The sequence below is a fragment of the Trifolium pratense genome, linkage group LG2 (genome assembly GCF_020283565.1).
Source record: "Trifolium pratense cultivar HEN17-A07 linkage group LG2, ARS_RC_1.1, whole genome shotgun sequence".
NCBI classification, from domain to species: domain Eukaryota; kingdom Viridiplantae; phylum Streptophyta; class Magnoliopsida; order Fabales; family Fabaceae; genus Trifolium; species Trifolium pratense.
In genome coordinates, this window is record NC_060060.1 from 44770379 (window position 1) to 44784194 (window position 13816).

The window sequence follows — 13816 nt, forward strand, 5'->3', positions numbered from 1 at the left end:
AAAAAATGTCAATACACCTTGCTTATACTACGAGTGTGTGCTCTTCCATTGGACTGTATAATGCGTTAAAGTTATCGGGGGTGGCGTTTGATGTAGTCAAATTATCAGTATTTTTTCTGTACTAGTTGGATGGATTAGTACATATACTTATCCTTTTTATTTGTGGGTTAAGTATCTCTTGTACTAATTCCAATTTTTAATATATATCATTATTCTTTGCCGTTAAAAAAAAGACATATAGAGCACACAAGAAAAACACAAAATAAAAAAATAAAAATTCTATTTATTTTTTTACGAAAGGTTGAAAAATTATGTTGAATTCTATAGTTTATATTTATGCATTCACTTTGATTCGATGATACTTTCAATTAATATATAAATGTTATGATCTCATTGGTTGGTTATTCCTACAAAATTATTATGTATCTTTTGTGACTTTTACTATCTCCTGAAAGATAAATTGATCAATTACAAGAGCTGAATGGCCAAACATGATACACTAATATTGTATTTAATAATAATTTTATAAGAGTTAAAAACTATTTAATTGAAGTATATTAGCATGAGATTTTTACTATAAATTGATCAAAATAATTTCAATTTAATACATGTAAAAGTGAATAATATGGCTGAAACTCTCAAGTTTACTTATAAGTACATCCACCTTTTTATTTCTCTATTTCTATTTCTTGTTGTAGTCAATGTTTATGGTAAGATCATACTTCAATTTTTTTTTTTTTTATCATATACACAAACTTTCACCTGTTTTTAGAAATATTTCTTTATTCTTATTTACATTACAGGAAAGAAAAAAGCTCACAATTTTCAACGTATACCGTGCCCTGATCATAATAAAACTCTTTACTGCACTCTAAAAAATTGTTACTGCGCTTAACAGTTAAGATATAAACTAATCTCTATTGTTTTTAACCAATTAGTTTTCTTTGCTCATCATAATTTCTTTTCTCATATCTTTTCCATCCTTAAACTTTACTTTTAGCTTTAGAAGAAAGTGTTGCTACCAGCTTCATTTTATTGTGAATGATATATAGTTGTTTAAATATAAAGATAATGTAGTTCCTTGATATCAGCGTTTTAAATTGTGATTGTTGTAGTCATTGCAATTGCGATCATTGTGGCTGCTGCAACGGATGTTGCGACTGTTGCAGTAAAATAATTTTAAATTTTTACAAACTATATTAAGTGGCACCACTATGTCGCTACAGTTACTTATTATAGTGGAGTCTCAATTTGTTTCATGCATATTTTTTTAAATATGTTTTTTTTAATGGAAAATAGATAATTATATATAACGAATACTTAAGACGGTGAAAATACAGAGCAAGAGTACTAGACATACTCAAAAACTAAAAAAGATTTACAAAAAAAACACCAAAAAAAATCTGGAAAGCAACAAATCACAAAAACTGCTCAAAGCAGCCACAAAAAAAAGGGAAGTGGAAAAGCCAACAAAGACTTGGCACCTCAAGATTAGAAGCATCTAGACACCGCATCCTCACATCGCTTTATTGGACCAGCATAAGAGAGGTAGCACCTCCCACTCATAGAAAGAGCAGGGGCTAGTTTTTTTTTTTTTTTTTACCTAGAAACGATTTCCAGGAGGGAAGTTTCACCCTATACACAAGAATATCGATCAATTGTTGAAGACCCACCGGCATAGAAAATATTGTTATGGGAGGTCCAGATAGACCACACAACAACATGCCACCGATCGGAAACTTGAAAGAGAGATTTGTATCAAATCCTAATCGGTACACTTTTGACTCAGATCAAACAAAAAGGATGTCAAAATCCCATTACCAATCCGCGTAAACACCCCTTTAGAGAACCAATCCGACTGAGATTCCACCTGGATCCCAAATAAAGAAACATCACTCCACCACGAAGACGCCCCTTTATTGATAGATGCTTGAATTTGAAATACATTAAGAGACTACGTACTAAGGATAAGATTATTCATTGCATATATATTCTAACGTAAATTGAGATTTGGGGTTCATAAAAATTAGTTTTTGGTGAGAATGTTTGAATGAATATGGTCTAACTTATATGATGCGGTTCTTGATGGAGTTACGATGCAGTCATACACGTAGTCGAAAATCACACTACAATGCAGTGCGATGCGATTCTGGTGACTATCGCATCAACTATACTACAACTGCTGGTTGCAATTTAAAGCCATGCATGCTTGATATATCGTCTAAGAAACTTATATTTGAATTTAGCTCTCAAGATAGGATATTGATTGATCAAATATGTCACTTAGGGTGTGTAATCTTGAGAATTTCTTTGTACAAACTTCCTCGAATATAGGTCACCTAATAGTATCATTTAAATGAGATTAATCTCTTATTCCATTTTTTTTTGAGTTATTAGATTCACACACCACATGATTTTTCATTGCATATTGAGCATTAAATTGTTATTCCTAATATAATCCATGCATGTACTATATGTTGTCATGATTGTTGTGATGTTTTACCTATTGATTCATGTGTGTTTGTTCATCTACTTATGCCATATACTGCAGTATTCTTTTTACATGATTTTAGATGTACTAACATCATATTTGGGTTTTGTTGTGTGCTTATATTTGTATGCAGATTATATTCAAAATGGTTGTGGCAAGGCAACTTCGCTTGGGAAAGAGGAGTGTAGGGCTTATGCCTAGTTATATATATATTTTTCAGTTTTTTAGTATTGTTATTAGTTTTAATTTGTAGTATTACTAAGAATTTATTATTGTTATTTGTTTTACTTGAGTTTAGAAACTTGTTGTACCATTATTGTTATTATTTGTTTTTAATAAACAAAATTACGTTTTTATGATGTTAAAATTAGTAATAAACTTGTTGCACCACCACTACACACCACTCCAATGGCTCCAAGACGAAATAAGAAAAATTGGGATTAACTAATAAAGTAATTAAAAGTTTGTGAACTTTAATATTAAAAAAAATAAAAAAATTCGTGAACTTACATAAATAAATTAAATGTGAATGCTTATTTTGTTTGCACTAAGTAATGATGAATGCTTTCAATACATCAATATTTAGTTGATTAGGCTAAAGTAAGAGTTTGAAGACACTCATATGATAAATATATGTTAATTAATGCCATTCATGTAGTGTTAAATAAGACTAATGTCTAAGCTAAACAATCATAGGGCAGCTCTCCTTTGGCAAACAAATATCCATATCTCTTAATTAATCAAATGAAATATCATCATAGCACCTGCCAATAGAGACTTGCCCTAAGACTAATTTAGCTTACTAATATTCAACACTCCCTCTCACTCCTGTCTTAAAAGTTACAACTTCCCCTTTTTTCTTCAAGAATAGCATATGCTTGAAGATCCTAAATATCATATAAAATCTAGACATTTATTTTTAATTCACATAATTTTTTTTATCTATTTTCGTGGTTAGCTTTTGGAAATAGAATCCCAATAAGCCTATATATGGTCAACACCACCTTATTATGTCTTTTACTCTTTTTACGTTTTCTAAATTTTTTATTTTTGGTTTTCACCACCAGTTTAATATGTTTCGAGAGTTCAATTTTGACATCAAGTGATTCCAACCCTCTCCCGATGGCAGTTGTCGGGGATCAAATTGTGGTCCTCTCTAACAAATTCAACCACTTAACCAACGATCGGTTACTTTTCTCAATTTAATTACTAGCAGCCGGTAACCATATTAATTAATTTTGAGAAATACATTTAATTTTTTATTTGGAATATATATTAAACTTGTAATGTGAACTGATGGTCATTTCGATAGCCATTTTTTGGCATAGAATAATTTTTAAAATACTAGTGTCGCAGAGACCAACTCTACATTATTTTAAATATAAAATGTCGGTCATTTTATAAAGTAGCGTCGTTTTGTAAATTAACCAAACAAATTAGGTGTGTAGCGTGAGTTAAATGGACGCTAAACCTTCACTACTAGCGTTGGTGTTTGGGACCGACGCTAAACTTGGAGGCTAAAATTGTGTTTTTTTTTTTTTGCTACAGTTAAAATTGTGTTTCCTAGTAGTGAAAGTTTGTGAAAATTTTACCAAACTAGTGTAATTTTTACAAACATTACACAAATGGTGTAAGTTATCACTGTCACCAATGACTTTCCCTTATTTTAAAAGTAAAATTTTGATTAGCAGAACTCCGAAAATATATTCAACTTTTATCTATGTGATTCCTATAGGTAAAAACGAGAGAAAGTGAAAAATTATATTTTTCACCGTCTACCTATAAAAAGTGTCTGTCATTAAATTTTAGGCAGAAATAGTAAATATTGTCGGCCGTAATTTTGGGCTTTACCTAATTCAAAAAAAAAATTGAACTCCATGTGTAAGGAGAAGTGACTTATAGTGATGAAATTTCCCTATCACCAAAACTCAAATGAAAGTAAAAATAAAATAAAAATTAGGAAAATAAAAGTAGTCACCGCTAAATTGTTGATGGTAGCGACAACTTACTCCATTTTTGTAATTTTTTGAAAAACTATACTTACTTGATAAAAAACATGAAATACCGTAAAGTAATTAATATGTAAATAGTCATATAGTTAAATATGTAAATAGTTATTAATAATTTTATGGAGTTATTAGTAGTCATTAGTAATTTTATGGTATTTATCTATATATATTTGTATTATATGCAAAACATAATAAAAAAGTATTATGCATGCAAAAAATGAAAAAATTATATAAAAATCTATTAATTAATTTATCCCTTTCCGTTAGATTCTCTGTTTTTTTATGCTGAAACAGATTATATTGGGAGTAAAGCAAGCACCGTTGCTAAATGAAATTACAAAGTGCATCACAAATAAACTTTGCCAATGAATCTTGTGTTAGTGCCAATGAAAAACTGCAAACTCATAAGAATATATATAAAAGGCATAATAGACATAAAAAAGCATAATAGCTAAATAAGGAACTTGTGCAAACAGGGCCATGCAACTAAGGAACTTTAGATATATGGAATAAAAAACCCAGATTTTATTCACAACTTCTGTTTTCCACTTTTCCAAAGTATACAAGAATTTTAGGATGCCTTTGGCTATTAAGAATCAATAATTCATTATCATATAGTGATCCAAAGAAAAACTACTGTTTTTGGATATCCATAGCATAACCATCAAGAATAAAGCCCCCCTTTTTTTTTGGAAGCTTTTTCCCAAGACCTTTTTCTTATTGTGGACGAATGAGCTTATGTTGAATGAAAACATTTTTTCTTAGTAAATTTTTTCTTTTTTAGGAGCCCAAAACTTTTTGCCTAAGTTGAATGAAAACTTCAGTAATAAGTCTACCCTAACCCTAAGGATTAAACGAGAAAATTTTGTGCCTAGAAATAGACAAATGTTTTCATTTGAATACAAAATGTTGTTTGTTTATCCAATCTTGGTAGGAAGGACCATAGTTCGATCCACGCAACGACGATCGGGAGGGGTTGAAACCACTTGATGTTAGAATTAACCCTCGAACCAAATTAAACTAATGGTGGAAAAAAAATATTGTTTGTTTAAATTTACATTTTTTTATAGTAATTTTACTTTTTTTTACAATCCTCCGCAAAAATATTTTTTTATAGTACGTAAGTTATTTTCATTACAACGTTTTGATGTTTAGGCAGCGATCAACAACTGTTGCCAAAAAACCGTACTTGTATCCAAAGGCAACGGTTTAGCATGTGCGCTTATTTACTGCCATGGCCTTTTCTATAGGCAACAGTTTTGTGTGCTTAAACTTGTAAATGGCAGCTGTTTGTTGTGGTCCAATAGCAACAATTTTATACATTAAGGAACGATTATTAGATTGTTGCTTAATCTTTGTAGAAATGGTTTAAATAATGCTAGCAATACACTCTTTAACAAACACACTCCAACACACTCTTTTTTATTGGTTAAAATTCACATGGGTCCCATAAAAAAATGTGGACCCATATAACTTTTATGGGACCCATATAAATTTTAGCCAATAGAAGAGAGTGTGTTAGAGTGTGTTTGTTAAAGAGTGTGTTGCTAGCACTCCTCTAGTTTTTTTACAAGGTTTAAAATTTAATTTTGGAAACATTATTTTGTGTTACTTAGGTGTATTTTGACTTATTATTATCAAGAACAGTTTTTGTTGCTTACAACGGTTATTTATTGTTGCTTTTCAGTTATGGCAACACTTTCTTTTTAAAATTAATATTTTATAATAACAATTTATTTTTTATTTTATTTTTTGATAAAACAATAAATAGCATAATAAGCATTTATCTAAAATAAAAAACTCAATTTTAAAAACCTAAATAAAATAGATAAGATTCTTTGCAATATATAATATTCCGAGTTTGGATATCCAAAACATACAAAATTAAAATAACACGTGATATAGTTTGCTTGTCACCACTTTTTCTCTTCTTCTTAATTTACTAGAGAGGAGTGATTAAATAAGTGTGATTGCCACACACACACACACACATATATATATATATAGTATTTAATTTCTGTTGTTTGTTTTTGTGATTTCATCATCCTTTGTTTTGATTTGTCCGTCTTATAGTGCGGGGTATTGTTATCCGGTCTTAGTGCGGAGTATTGTTATCCCGTTTTTGGTACGTTGTTCATTTGTTTCAGGTTGAAGGATTAAGGTTGATTCAGTGCAGATCCAATCAATGACTTTTGTGTCATCAACGCTACAGATCCGGAGGCATGAATATTTCGAAAACTTCAATATAGTCAAATATGTAGGCTTATGCAATATGTCGTTTTATGTTATTAACACGGATGTTGTGAGTTTGTTCGCAGATTCATCCTTTTTGTTTTTAGCGATTTTGAATTTGTATTGCATCAATATACTTTTATCAATTTGAATGAATGGATACCTTTAATTTAGTAAAAAAAATAAATTGAATGATTGGTTTTTACATAAAATTTGTCTCAAATTATAGTGATAACACGTGCAAATAATATCATTCATCATCTTCAACTTCAAGCTCACCTTTCTCAAATGTTGGATGAATTTTCTGCATTGTCAGAAAAATTGTAAATCCTTGGAGTAGAAAATTTTAACCAAGTAATTTGATTTTTTTTTTTTTTGACAAAAAGTAATTTGATATTATTTGATAACCCTTTTTAAAATTGAAGAACCCTTTGATATTATTTGATAACCCTTTTATTTGATAACAATTTTCAATCCGGTGTACAAATGCATTGTAATTGCATCAAGAACTGCATAAAAGGATTTCAGCCATGTTTAACATTTACTCACCAAATATTAAAATTTATGAACCTCAAATCCTATTTTGTATCAAATTTATTCTTTAGCAACCTTTCAATTAACCATGTCTTTCAAGCACCATCGAACCGGTACTTATTGAATAAACAGAAACTCTGCAATGTTGGATATATAGTGTTATCATTTTATATAGTTTGTGAAAATTTAAAATGATTTCGCGCCGCAATAGCCGCATTTGCGTTGCAGCAATCCCAATATATATGACTGCAATCGCAACGATTGTAACCACTAGCTACTGTATCCATGACCGCAATCGCAATTTAAAACCATAGTAATGCATTGCATATGGGGGAACAAAAGACAAATGTCTAAGCTAAACATTCATAGGGCAGCTCTCCTTTGGCAAGTGATATTTTATAGCTGAGTCAAAATGAAACATCACCATATCACCTGCCAATAGAGACTTGCCCTACGACTGATTTGCTTACTAAAATACAATAATCCCTCTCAATGATATTTTTCTCTAATGTGTCTAATTAGTTTGTCAAGTAATGTATGACACTCCCAACAAGTTATATAGGCTAATACTCAAGGGTTTTATCCTTTGGATATACTTGTCTTAAAATATACTACCTTTTTTTTCTTCTGAACAATAGCATATGCTTGAAGAGTAGATATCATATTTATTCCATTTATTTCAGATTCTTTTTTTATTTTTCTTGTTCAGATTTTGGAACATGAACCCCAATATGCTCCACTAACTAAATGAAGCTTTTGAGTGACCACATCCAAGGTCAAATATAAGTCCGGTCAACACCACTTCATGCTCAGCTTGAGAATCTGTCTTATGTATCATATACTGAACCCTTATTTGATAAATTTAATGTATAGCAAATGTTTCCCATATAATGAATGTTTGATTATAAAATTGTTCTTAGGACTGGACAAATTAGAGGGCAAGGCTCTCGACGAAAACTGAAATTTTTGTCCTTCACAAAGTCACAGAACAACTTTTTGTCTTGAGTAGAAGTTGTTTAAAATAATAAAATATCATGTTGTTCATCAAACATCATACAAGATAATAAGTTGTTCAAGACCGAAAAAGTTTATGTTGTATTGTCAGGTGCTGTTTTTTTCCTGTGTTGAAAAATAAGGAATTATACCCTGTTTGTTTCACAACTCCTATCTGGAATGGACCACCAAAGATTTTTGAGTTGTGACTCTTAGCTATTGGAATCAGAATTCATTAGCACATATATGAAAAGTGATTGCTAAAGAAAACAACTGGTTTTGGATATCCATGGCATAACCCTCAAGTATATGCCAATGTTTCACAGAGGTTTATTCCATCTTATTTGCTATAAAAGTTTATTTGCTAAAGTGTCACAAACAAACCAGTAAAGGCGCAAGAAAGAATTGGTTTTAGTTAAAAAGTTCATTAATAAGCAAAGCGAACAATAGGGCACCTCTCTCCTGGCAAGTAAACAGTTAGCATAGAGCTCACTGCAAATAACTTGCCAAAGGAGAGTTGCCCTGTCGTTTCTTTAGCTTAGTCTCATCGTCAAATGGTAGCAAAGAAAAAGTAATTCAGTTAAGATGCATGTATTTCATACTATTTCATATGTTATGAAAGATGTGTTCAAGAATGTCAGTTGTTCATGATCATCATCTTCATCGTCATCGATGGCATCTTTGATCATCATCATCATCGTGTGTCTTCTTAACTCTATTGTTAATAAATTGCAGAGAGTTGTCATTGCCCGAGCTCTTTTGAAGAATGCTCCCAGCCTTATACTTGATGAGGTGATATATATTAATATGTTTCATTTCAAGTTAACTTCGATCCGACTAATTTCCTAGTTTGGATTAACTTCAAGCTTATAGTTGGTTCTGGATTGAAACAAGTTTAAGGTTTTACACGGACAATTGAGATGTGCCAGTTAATTTTAACTTATACGAGAAGCTGTTGTTTAAAAATAATATAACAATAGTAGTATGTTAAATTTTGCTACCCTATAATATAACACAGCACTGATATAGCCCCTACTTGACAACACTAACTGAATCCATAATGTCGTATCGATTTAGATATTCTTTGATCTTCCAGGCTACAAGTGCCTCGGATACCGCCAGTGAGGGCTTGATCCGTGACACTCAGCGGTTTGATGAAGGATAGGACAACATTAGTCATATTAAGTACCGTACAAAATGCATATCAAATTGCACTACGTTCTCAAGATGGCAGAATTACAAAATAGCAATACATAAAACATGGAGCTGGATAATAAGTATAACACAAGTACACAAGGAGAAACAACAAACAGCGCTGCTATATACAGCGACAATTTTATCACGAATCTTTCATGAGGGTGTGGTCATCTCTCTTTTTTTGGAGCGTGAGCATGCTTCTTTTGTTTTAAGACCTCTTATTTTTTTTGACAGGTGTGAACCTCTTTTTCATCATCTCAAAAAATTAATAAAAAATATTGAACTCATCTTGCCCTGTTAATAAAAGGGCTAACAACCGGTTCAATAGAAAAAATTATCAAGGTTTCTTCTCTAAGCTGTGTTTAATTATAGTAACTAAATATTAGACATCAAAAATATAAAATTCAATATTTTTCGAATTTTTATTCATCATAATAGTCAATATTAAATTTTTTTCTTAAAAAATATTAGAAAAATTAGTGTAATGTTTATAAACATTAAAATTTTGTTTTTTCTTGTGATATTATTATTATTTCTAAAACTCAATAATTGGCTAATAGTTTTTTAATTCATAAAAATGATCGCTAATTTAAAAATTTACTGACTTAATGTACCGGTATATTTGAAATATTCGATTATACCGTAGAAGCTCCCAAAATTGGATCATAATTTTTTTTTTACATTTTAAATATTTCATTTTAAATTATCATAAAAAATTTACCGTAAAAAAATTATCATTTTAAATATTTCATCATTTTATTATAATTTTTTTGGATCATAAAATTTCAAAGATCTATAAAAAAAATAAAAAAAGCTATTTTAAATAGCTTTTAAAAAAATGTCATTTTTTGCTAAATAAAAATGTCTTTTTAAGTGGGTTTATACTTAAGCCGATGAAAAATGACTTTGAGTGTACATTACATTTTTAACAATTGCATTGTATATGGGAGAAAACAAGATAAATGTCCAAGCTAAACATTCATATAGGGCAGCTCTCCAATTGGCAAGTGGATTTCTATCGCTCTAAGTCAAATGAACACTCCAAGAATTCCTTTGCGACGGAAAAATCCACCATGATAAAATTCAAAATATTTGCGGCGGTTTTAGTGGCTTTAACAAACAAAATAAGTGGCGGAAAAATAATATAAACAGAAAAATCCCCCAGTAATAGTTTGGCCTTTTTTTTTTTACCAAAGAAGGTAATCATTGATTAATAAATATAGGATAATTACATATGAATGAAAGGTAAACGGACAACAAGCTACGCGGCTAACTCTTTCTGAATGACAAAATCAATTCTCTTAAAAACAACATTCATAGCTCTAAGGGATGCAACATTGTGGTTTATAACCTTTTGAACTCTGTTGGCCACAGCTACGATTTCCAACAGCTGATTATGCGGCGGACAAAAGTCATTGGAAACTTCACTTTTCGGCTGTTTTTGGGCACTTTTCGGTGTTTTTGGTTGCTGGTAATGCTTAATATTCTTGTAGTGAAGTATCAGGGTCGTCCCAATAGATTTCGAGGCCCCGAACGAATTACATAAAGAGGTCCTTTGAAAATTGAAAAGAAAACTTGGTAAAATTAATATGTTTTTATTTATAAAAATAGAATTTTAAAAAAGAGTAATCTTTTATATAATATGTAAATAACATCATTTATAATCATATCCTAGTTTTTTTTTCTATCATGATATTGATACAAAGTTTCCAATGCCGTTAGCGATGAGTAATCTTCGTCGGAGAACCTGTGGGCACACAAAGTGGGTTCTCCCCTCCTAACCGCATTTTCTCCATACACATGAGCCTTGAATCAAATCCCTGACTACATGCTTAAAGGGACCAAAACTCTTACCACACTTGGAAGAATTCATCGTTGGTATAATCATATCCTAGTTAATAATAATAAAATTGTAACTAGTTTTAAAAATTAATTCTTTATTTAAAAAGAAATAACAATAAAATAAAATTAAAAAAGCTGTCATGGGAGTAGTAGAACTAGGGGTGTACATGGATTGGGAAAATCGAGTCAACCCGACCAAACCCACTCAATCCAACCCAAAAAAGTGGGTTGGTCTGGGTCATTGGGTGCGTATGGATTTCAAAACGAAAAATCCATAAAAGAAAATCGGGTTTCGGGCAAAACCGGACCCATACCCAAAGAACCCACTGATACGGTATTGCTATGATTTTTTTATAAATATTTTTCATATAAATATCAAAGGTTTTGCTTTTGTTGTTTGATCATTAAAAGAGAAAAGCTCAACGTTCAATACTCTAATTTTCAAAACAAGTTGTATGTGTGTATATTTCAAACGACAAACACATTACTTTTTTGTACTTCACAATCTCAACGCATTCTCTATATTCATCTTCTTCGTGTCTTTGCTATTTGATTTTCTTTCATCATTTAAAAATAGTGATGCGAAACATAGTATATTCTGATGACATGCCTATATATAAGGCATCATAAACATTAGGAAGAAATACATTTTCTATTCATCAAATACACATATTCCATAAAACAACACAGACAAAAACATATGGCGTTCGTCGTGGGGATCGAATCTAAGACCACATGGTTAAGAACACTTTGAAAATAGTGAAAATAGGCTCTCTCTTTTTTTTTGAAAACAAAATGCTAGAATGGGTGGTTCTTTTGCTCGGCCCAATCCGAAGTACTTTATGTGGTTCGGGATTTGATTTTGGTCAAACTCAACCCAATCCGGCCCATGTACACACCTAAGTAGAACCCAGACCCGTTTCTCTTGACAAAAGTATGCTACCACTAGTTACGGATTGGACAGTTCAGATTCATATAATATTCACGCAGTTTAATATCTCATCCATTAATTAGAGATCGGACAGTTATGTAACCAAAAAAAAAAAAAAGAGATCGGACAATTCAGATTAATACAATTTTAAAATTACTATAAACGAGCTGCACGTTTTAAAATTACCATATAAAGACGGGTTATATTTGTTATGTATAATTCTCTTATGGGTGTTTTGCATTGTTTGGTCATGAGGGGTAGTAAGGGGAACATCACAAGTGAGTTGGACATCACACTTTAACTCAAAACAATAAGACGGTAGGTTTATAGGTCATATCACTTATAAAGTGTTCAACCTCCACTTTTCTAAGCAATTTGGAACGTCTCACCTCACACTTGCCGCAGCATTTTGCCAATAATCCCTCTCACCGATATTTTTCTCTAATGTGTCTAACTATTTCATATCAAATAATGTATGACACTCCCAACTAATTATAAATGCTAATACTCAAGGGTTTTATGCTTTGGATATACTTGTCTTCTGAACAATAGCATATGCTTGAAGGGGCTAGATATATATCATATTCATTCCAATTACTTAAGATTTTTCCTTTATTTTTATGTTCTGCTTTTTGAATAAGAACACCAATATGCTCCACTAAATGAAGTTTTTGAGTGATCAAATCCAAAAGGTCATAAGGCTAGTCAACACCACTTCATGCTCTATTTTAGAATCTCGCATATATGGCATCATATAGCACAATTGTTTTTACACTTTCTATTTTTTATTGTATTAACTTTTTAGTTCTCAGGAAAAAGTCTTTTGGTAATCCAGAGTTCGGAAATAGATAAGTAAAGTCATATCATGAAATTAAATTGATCCACTTGAAATCAAATTTGAATTCTCATGAACGATTCGTCTTAAGGTGAGTTTATTAATCACTTAAGTTCAAATACTCGAATTTTATATTGATGCACAATATAATCGGACAGAAATTGCATAGTAAGTAAAAGAATAATTTTATATCCTTGTCCAAACAGGGCCATGCCACTAAGAAACTTTTTAGATATGATAAAGAAAAATACACTCAGATTTTGTTCACAACTTCTTTTTTCCACTTCTTGAAAGTACAAAAGAATCTGAGAAATGACCCAACAAAGCTTTTTGGATTGTGACTGTTGGAATTGATTGAAATTGATTAGTTTTAGGGATTTTCTATTATTTGGAATTAAGATGATAGTTGACTCTAATCATTGTATATCTTTCATTTATGTCTTGTAATTATGTTTTGATTTTTTATCTCCTATAATCATGGAGAGACCTCTGTATATATTCACTACTTTCATATCAATAAATACATCAGAATATATACCATTTTCTTCTACAGTGACCCTTGGCTATTAGGAATCTGAAGTGGTTGCTGAAAACAACTGGTTTTGGATATCCATGGCATAACCCTCAAGAATATGCCAATGTTTCACAAAGGTTTATTCCATCTTCTTTGCTATAAAAGTTTATTTCCTAAAGTCTCACAAACAAACCAGTGAAGGCGCAAGAAAGAATTGGTTTTAGTTGAAAAGTTCATT

General features: G+C 30.9%; 1 long non-coding RNA gene across 1 annotated transcript; it reads left to right on the forward strand.

The window, feature by feature from the left end:
• The first annotated feature begins 600 nt into the window (after positions 1-600).
• Positions 601-2875, forward strand: LOC123909053. The gene is made up of 3 exons (XR_006809807.1): positions 601-710; positions 804-897; positions 2625-2875. It is a non-coding gene; the product is annotated as an uncharacterized LOC123909053 (long non-coding RNA).
• The last annotated feature ends 10941 nt before the right edge of the window (positions 2876-13816 follow it).